This window comes from Trichechus manatus, unplaced genomic scaffold (genome assembly GCF_000243295.1).
Source record: "Trichechus manatus latirostris isolate Lorelei unplaced genomic scaffold, TriManLat1.0 scaffold00224, whole genome shotgun sequence".
Lineage (NCBI taxonomy): Eukaryota > Metazoa > Chordata > Mammalia > Sirenia > Trichechidae > Trichechus > Trichechus manatus.
The window spans coordinates 481706-490371 of record NW_004444160.1 but is presented as its reverse complement, the minus strand read 5'-3'; the positions used below and the strand labels follow the sequence as shown (position 1 = coordinate 490371).

General features: G+C 37.1%; 1 pseudogene; it reads left to right on the top strand.

Moving 5' to 3' along the window:
- Positions 1-254: 254 nt before the first annotated feature.
- Positions 255-7795, top strand: LOC101359157 (ubiquitin-conjugating enzyme E2 D2 pseudogene; annotated as a pseudogene).
- The last annotated feature ends 871 nt before the right edge of the window (positions 7796-8666 follow it).

Sequence of the window (8666 nt, the reverse complement as noted above, 5' to 3'; positions counted from 1 at the left end):
CAGCTTGGCAGCTCAGACCAGGGAAGCGGTTCCCCACCCGAGGAGTGCTTCACAGCCTGTCAAGAAGAAGCAGAGATGGCGCACGGAGCCACGTGTAAAAGAGAAAGGAAGGGAAGGAGTTGAGAGAGAGGGAAGAAACTAAAAGAAGCCAAAAAAAGCAACACCAGCAACAAAGAAATGGCACTGAAGGAACAGGCCAGTGTGAAGGGGCGAATCCAAGCGGCACGGAGCTGGCACCTCCCCAACTGGTGACCATGGCCCGCCAGAAAGAGGCGGAGGCCGAGCAGTGGGAAAAAGGGTGGGGGGTGGGAAAGCATGTATCACTAGTTACCAGGTGCTTTGTCTCCTCCTGGAAGCTCAGTGAAGCTGCTTTTCCATACTCCCTGTCCACAGATCTCCGACAGGAGTCCAAGATGGTGAATCTGTGCTGTGTTAGCTGAAAAGGGACCTCAGCTCCACATCTCTCCTCACTCTCTGTTCTCTGTCAGTTTCTTATTCCATTCGGTGCTTGGTTGAGTTCTTTATCTCTTCATTTGACGCTTAGGGTTCCAGGATTGACATTTGTCTCTGTTTTACTTAGTTTTTTGGGTCTTTGCTGTGGACGGATGGTGTGGTGCTTCTGTCTATAGTGTCATGTTGGCTCCACCTCTGAAAATTTTCTTTTTTCAATGTTTAACTGACTACCCAATAGAGAAGAAGAACTAGGCTAAACATATTTTTTTTAGCACTATATGAGTGCAAACTTGACTTATTAAGCTAGAAATTCATCAGGAGCTGTACCTTTATTCTCCTTGTTAATTCTATAGCAAGCTTCATTCTTATCTTCTGCCAGGTACATATTTAAATTCTTAATTTCAATGCTGCACAAAACTTGTTCTGGCAAAACTTTTCCAGCAAACCCACTCATTATTAGTCATTATTTACTTCCCAAGATCACAGGACATAGTACCTAATGAAAGCATCCAAGAATAATTTGAGAAAGAACAAAATTCAAAAACAGTAAAATCATGTTTACCTAGGACCTATTTTCTTTAGTATTGGGCTCATATTTCTTTGGCCTTAAGCCTACTAGTATATACTGTTATGTACACCACTTTTGGTGAGTGATTAGAATGTGAAGCTTAATATAATTAAAGTTCGTAATTTAATAAAATGGGCTTATGCACATTTTAAATTTCATAGCCAATCAATTTAATACGGTATGTTTTCCTTGTAAATTATGAAATGGAATTGTGTTATGACCAATGAGTAAATTTCTCTTGGATCAATTCTGCCTTCAGGCAAATATGCTTAATTTTATTTCTACTGGAAGCTTGAGTAAGGTAGAATTGGCTAATAAAGCATATTCTTTCTAGATAAAGAACAAATCATAAAGTATAATAATTCATTTAAAAATCAATAAAGAAAAACTTAAGTTCCTTTAATTTCTTTTGTATCAGAATTTATTGGATAATTATATCTCAACTCAGGTGGGCTTTTTGTTTGTTTGCTTGTTTTCTATGAACTAAATCTTTTTTTTCTCTCCTGAGTATGAGTGGAGTAGAAAATAAATTCTAAAAATAAACTTTTAGCTGAGTAAACAAAAGGGGTAAAAACATCTACCTATGGATTAACTATTAACATCATGCTCTCTCTCGCTTTCTCCCTCTCACCATTAAATTAATCTCCATGTCTATATGTTAAATGCATAAAGGTTATTTCCACAAAATTTATCATTATGACAGAATTTAGTTTTAGTTTTTAAAACTTGGAAAAATAAATTGTTGAATTTGTAAAGGGTAAAATTTCTGTTCTCTGAAAATGTAACTAGTTAAAATGGCAAAACACTGTTTTTGAAAATGTAAGTTTGTAAAGTACTTCACATTAACAATTAACAATTTTTATCAAATAATAGTTTCTTACAGTGGTGATAACACACATACACATGCACACACATAAATATGTTCTTAAATATGTTCTCAATATATATAATTATTCTGAAATAAAAATCAATTACTCTGTTACTCTATACAACATGAGAAGGGGGTGGGTAGCTGGGAAAATATTTGAAGAAATAATGGCCAAAAATTTTCCAAATTTTATGAAAACTAGAACTTCATAGATGTAAGAAGTTCAAAACCTCATAAGCACAATAAAAACAACTCATAAGAAAATTACACCATAGCACATCATGATTGAATTGCTCAAAATCAGTGATAAAGAGAAAATCTTAAAAACATACAGAGAAAAAGAGGCATGTTACATACAAAGGAAAAAAGATGAGAATGACAGTAGTTTTTTTGGGAAAAAAAAGACAATTTAGCAACATCTTTAAAGTAAGGAAAGAAAACAACTGTGAACATAGAATTCTACACCAAGCGAAAATATCTTTCAAAAATGAAAGTGAAATAAAGATGTCTTCAGACATACAGAAGCTGAAAGAATTCATCACCAGCAAACCTGCACTATAAGAACAGTTAAAGAACATCTTTTAGGCAAAAGGAAAATGACACCAGATGAAAATCTGGATCTACACAAAGGAATGAAGAGCACCAGAAATGGTATCTACAAGGACAAACATATAAAATCACTTTCTTATTATTTAAATCTCTTTAAAATGTAATTGAATATTTTAACAAAAAATAATAACAATGTGGGATAGGTTTTATAACAAATATATAAGTAAAATGTAGGAAGGAGAAAAATAAAGTCCAGGAAGGGAGAAATGGAAGCATACTATTATACAGTACTCATAATATATGTAAAAAGATATAATATCACTTGAAAGCAAACTTTGTTAAGTTAAAAATGCATACTAAAAACTCTAAAGTAAACATTAAAATAAAATAAATAAGTTATAGCTAATAAGCCAACAAAAAAGAAGGCAAGAAAAAAAAGGGAGGAACAAAGAACATGGAAAAATACAAAGCAAATAGCAATATCTTAAATTTAAACATAGCCATCTCAATAATTATATTAAATTTAAATGGACAAAACACTCCATTTAAAAGGTAGTGATTGTCAGATTGATTAGAAAAGCAAGAGCCAACTATATGCTGCCTACAAGAAACTCTTTTTAAATACAAAAGACACAATTAGGTTAAAAGTAAATTAATAGAAAAAGATATACCATGCTAACATTAATCAAAAAGATGTTTGGATGTCATTTTATAATGACAATGGGGTCATTTCATCAAGACGACACAACAATTCTAAACATTTATGCACTTATTAACAAAATTCCCAAGCAGCATAATATACACATTCTTTCCATGTGCACATGAAGCTTTTCCCAAGATAGACTATATGCTCTGCCATAAAAAATGCTGAGTGAATTTAAAAGGATTCAAGTCATACAAACTATATTTTATGTCCACAATGAAATTAAATTAGAAGTGAATAACAGAAAGATATCTGGAAAATCCCCAAATTTTCAAAAACTAAATAACTCACTTATAAATAACCCATGGGCCAAAGAAGAAACCAAAATGAAAATTGTAAAGTATTTTGAACTGAATGAAGTTAAAACATAACATATCAAAACTTATGGGATGCCACTAAAGCAGTACTTAGGAGGAAGTTGATAAGGGCAAATATTAGAAAAGAAGAAAGATATTGGATCAATTAGTTATTAGAGAAATTCCAATTAACACCAAAACGTAATACCACTACACACCTATTAGAATGGCTAAAATAAAAACACTGACAATACCAAGTGCTGTTGAGAGTACAGAGCAATTGTAACTCTCACATAGTGCTGGTGGAAACGTAAATGGTATAACCACTTTGGAAAGCAGTTTGGCAGTTTCTTTGGAAACCCTGGTGGAATAATGGTTAAGTGCTACAGCTGCTAACCAAAAGGTTGGGAGTTTGAATCCACCAGGCGCTTCTTGGAAACTCTATGGGGCAGTTCTACTCTGTCCTATAGGGTCTCTATGAGTCGGAATGGACTCGATGGCAACAGGTTTTTGGTTTTATAAAGTTAAGCGTAACCTTAATATATAATCCAGACATTCCACTCTTGAGTATTTTACCAAAAGAAATAAAAGCATATGATTACACAAATGTCCATAACAGTTTTATTCATTATAGCCAAAACCTGGAAACAACACAAATATCCATCAACTGGTGCTATTTGTTTTATATTTTCTGATATATCTATAAAATTAAATACTACTCAGCAATAAGAAGGATTGAACCATTGAGGCAAGAGACAATATGGATGAATTTCAAACTAATTATGTTAAATGAAAGAAGTCATACACAAAAGATCACGTATTGTATGATTCTATTTATATAAAATTCTAGAAAATGTAAATTAATCTGTTGTGACAAAAAGTGGCTTGGTGGTCATTGAGAGAGGGGTGGTGGACAAGAAGGATTATTAAGGGGCACAAGAAAACTTTTGGGGAAGATGAATATGTTCATTATCTTGACTGTTGTGATAGTTTCATGGTGTGTACATATGTCAAAATTTATCAAAATGTGAGCTTAAAACATGTGCAGTTGATTGTATGACAATTATACCTCAATAAATTTATTTTTTAAAATGGATGGAAAATAGTCCCTGCAGTTGTCCTGAAAAAAATATATTTCTGGAAAATTTCAAACCAACAATATTTCAAACTTTTAAACAATCTGAATTTTATCTTTAAATTACTACTACTTGTTTGTCAGACTAATCTTCCTTAAGCAACTCTTCCTCTTCCGTCATGTTATTCTTCTGTAATTTTTATTGGAGCGCATTTCCTCTTGTTGCTGGATCAGTCCAGAATCTACTGCCTCCCTTATCAGACCTATCCAAAGTGTCTATTTAACCCTATGTTAAATCCAATTCTTCATGAAGCCATGAAGAACCAAATCCTAAATAATTTCCTTACCCTTCTCTGAAGCCTTACAACACTTATTTTTCTGGATAATAACATTAATAATTTATGATATATTATCCTGGATTGTTGGCTGATTAATTAGCACTATCTTTCCAACAAGAATATAAAATCTTTAAAAAGGAGCAAGTTACCATCTTTTGTATGTCCCATGATATCTGGCATAGAGCCGAACAAAAGTTAATGGCATTGACTGAACACTTCACTGAAAAATTGACTGTGTGACATATCATTAACATAAAATCATTAACATACCCTGTGGATAAATATTTGAGGGTCCCTAAACCCCAGATTCTTTCTCTGAAAGCAAGAATTTTGTTCTATGCTGTCAACTGCATTCTTTTAGTGTAGACCATTGATTCTCCAGCTGCGGTCCCCAGGCCAGCAGCATCAGCATCGAGGAAAACTTCTTAGAAAGAAAAATTACCAGGTCCTACCCTACACCTACTGAATCATATACTCTGGGGGAGGGAACTGACAACCTTCCAGGTGATTCTTATGCAAGCTCATGGTTGAAAACCACTGCTTTAGACACAGAAACATCATTAAAACTGATATCGATTTTTTTCATGACATTGGTGATGGAGAACAAAGAAAATTCCATAATTGTGTCAAAACTTGACAAGGAGAGAGAGAGAGAGGGAAATCAGCCACAGAAAAGTAAAGAATCAGTTGCTGAGCTGTGCCTTTTCTTAGATAACTAAATGGAACACTTTGGCTAAACAGAGTGATGGAAGATAAAGAACAGTTGAGAGATATTAATCTATTCCATTCCCCACATTTTAAAGCTGAACACTAAAATTATGAATGACTTTAGATTAGTATTAACTATGAAGGAGATACTTTGGAGCCAGCTTTGACTTGACAGCATTTGCCTTGAACAATGAAAGAAGCTTGTATCTTTGAGAAATTAAACATTGTCTCAATAGGATACCACATGGAAAGGGTGCTTATATCATTTTTATTCACAAAATTTTGACAGTTCATTATCTATAATGAAAGTTTAATAAAGATAGTATCTGAAGAAAGTAATATACCCTTACAGCTAAACTCTAAGAAAAACATTACATTATGCCAGGGAAAAAATTAAAAGAGCCAAAACTACTTTGAATTGTCCCACATTGGAGATGAAGCATAGATGGATGTAAAAGTTATTTAGGACATAGCATTGGTCACTGACAGGATGTAGGGGCCGTGATCACCCTTTTTCCTGTATAGAATTCACACAGTCACACAATATTACATGGTCCTGATGCCCAACCCAATAAATAAGTTTGGTGTTAATGGCACCTGGACTTGCAAAATAATTTTCAAGCTTCATTACCTTGGAAAAAGAGAACTTTGAAAGCTTGCCTCGAAATCTTGCAATCTTATATATGCTTCCTACATAAAGAACTGTCTTGTTTTTTTTTTTTCCAATTTTATGACAATTATTCTGTTATTTAAATGAGTATTTTTGAAGTTTATATTTACCGCAGCAAAGAAACTAATCCATTTGTTCAGAACCACACAAGCCCTGTTCTTCTTTGGCACCATATAAAACAAGAGATTTACAAAATTTCCTCTCCTCTCAGTGAATTAGATATTTTATCTTATTAATGGAATATCCATTCATCAATCTACATTCTCCTTCTATAAAATAAGGTCAAATGATTGTTATCCTGCCTTCCTAAGTTGATTGAATAGGTATATTAGTGATAGTTATGCAGCTGGAAATTCTTCTATATCATAAATGAAACTGTGACCTACCATATGATGTGATTTCTTATTAACACTGGGAGGGAGAAGGAGGGAGAGGGGAGACAGAGAGAAGGAGGGGGAAAGAACAGGATAAAGCCGCCCATGGGGTAAAATGTTAAAGGAAGGTGAATCTGGAGGAGGGATAAGCGGAGTTCCTTGCACTGTTCTTATTCAATGAGGTAACTTCCGGTGATGCGTGTGACACTACTTTCCAGCACAAAGCAAGAGGGCTAGGTGAGGGGACCACCCCATCCCCTTGTCCAGACCCTGCTCCCTCGCCCCACTCCCGCCCCCGCCCCGAACCCCGCCCACGTCGCCACAAAGTGGTCAGTGGGGCCTGTGTGACCTCACAGAGAAGATCCGGCCAGTTCCCGGGGCTCCAATGTGGGTGGCAGGCGGCAGGGGTAGGGGCATGGGTAGGGGTGTCTCCGGGCATGTCCTGACAGGGCAGCCACCAGGAGACCCGACCTCCGAGCAGCGGGGTCTGCAGGCAGCGCAGCGGCCTGGAGACACGGAAGTCCAGTCCCTCAGGACCGGCGGAGCACCCTTCTCCCTCCCTCGGGGTCGGTCCTCCTCTTCGCCACCGTCCCCCACCTCCGGCGCCCCCCTCGACGCCCCTTCCAGTCCGCAGATCTCCAATCTGCCAACTCCGCCGGTCACCCCTCCTGCCCCCCTGCTACCACCGCGGCCGCCCTCTACCTGCTACAGAGACTGGTGTCATATCCTGCTCCACAGACTTGCCACCATGCTTTGCTGGCCGTGGCTCTAAAGCGCATCCACAAGGAGCTCCTCGACCTGGCCCGCGATCCCCTGGCCCAATGCTCCGCAGGTCCGATGGGGGACGTTCCACTAGCAAGCGACCATCATGGGGCCAAACGACAACCCCTACTAGGGAGGGGTCTTTCTCTTGATCCAATTTCCTGCCAACTACCCCTTCAAACCACCCAAGATTGCCTTCATCACCAGAATTTACCATCCGAACATCAGCAGATACAGTAGTATTTGCTGGGAATCCTGAGGTATGAGTGGTTGCCAGCACTCACCATCTCAAAAGTGCTGTTATCCATCTGCTCTTATGTTGGTTGTGCGACCCCAACTCAGACAATCCTTTGGCCCCGGAAATTGCAAAGATCTACACGAAGGATAGGGAGAAGTATGACAGAATAGCTCGGGAATGGACTCAGAAATAAGAGATGTAATTTTAAAAGAAAAAACTAAGTTCATCGCCTTAGTAACACCTTAATAATAAAGATAGAGGAAACAGCAGTTGAATTGGTTGTCTTTTGACTACTTTCTACAAAGCACCGTGTTCTCATCTTTCCTTCTGAGCACATGTCAACCTTTCATATCAGGGTGAGTGGATGTGAGACACAGACAGAGACCAATTTTAACCTAGCTTAGGGTTGGAAAACAGCAAGAACAAGGGGTTGGTCGCTTAGGATGAGAACAGAAGGTTCCCCATCAGGTGGATTTATTTTTTTCAGTGTGGAGTCTTGTAGAACTAACAACAGTTATGAAAAGCTGGGTAATGATTACAAAGCTAGTTAGGTATTCATTTCATTTTGAAGAACTTGTGTCTTCAAGGTGGTTTTTTTTTTTTTTTTTTTTTTTTTTTTTTTTTTTTGATTTTCTTTATTTTCCTATTTTTACCAAGAAGATTAAAATGAATGCATATCCTCTATTTTGAGTTTAAAGTTTAATTTGCCAAAAATAAAGTAGATTATGAGCTGTTAGGCAAGAAACTGATGTGTTTTGCTCCTGGTTTTTCTCTGTCTTTCACCCCTTCAGTTTCCATTCTTTTGGGCCACTCTGCTTCTCTCCCACACTCTGGATTCTATGTGTCTTCTTAATTAGTACATACCTGCTAATTGGAATTTATCATGTTTTTTCAAGAATTATGTAGGGTCTGAGATTTTACCCCACTTGCAAGCCTACAAGTTAGCCTGCCAGTTTTGTAGATGCTGGCAGAATGACCCAACACTCCTGGGTTAGAGACAAAGGACTTTATTAGTCACAGCACAGCAGGCAACATGAGCTTCCTTTCACTAGCATTTATTCCCC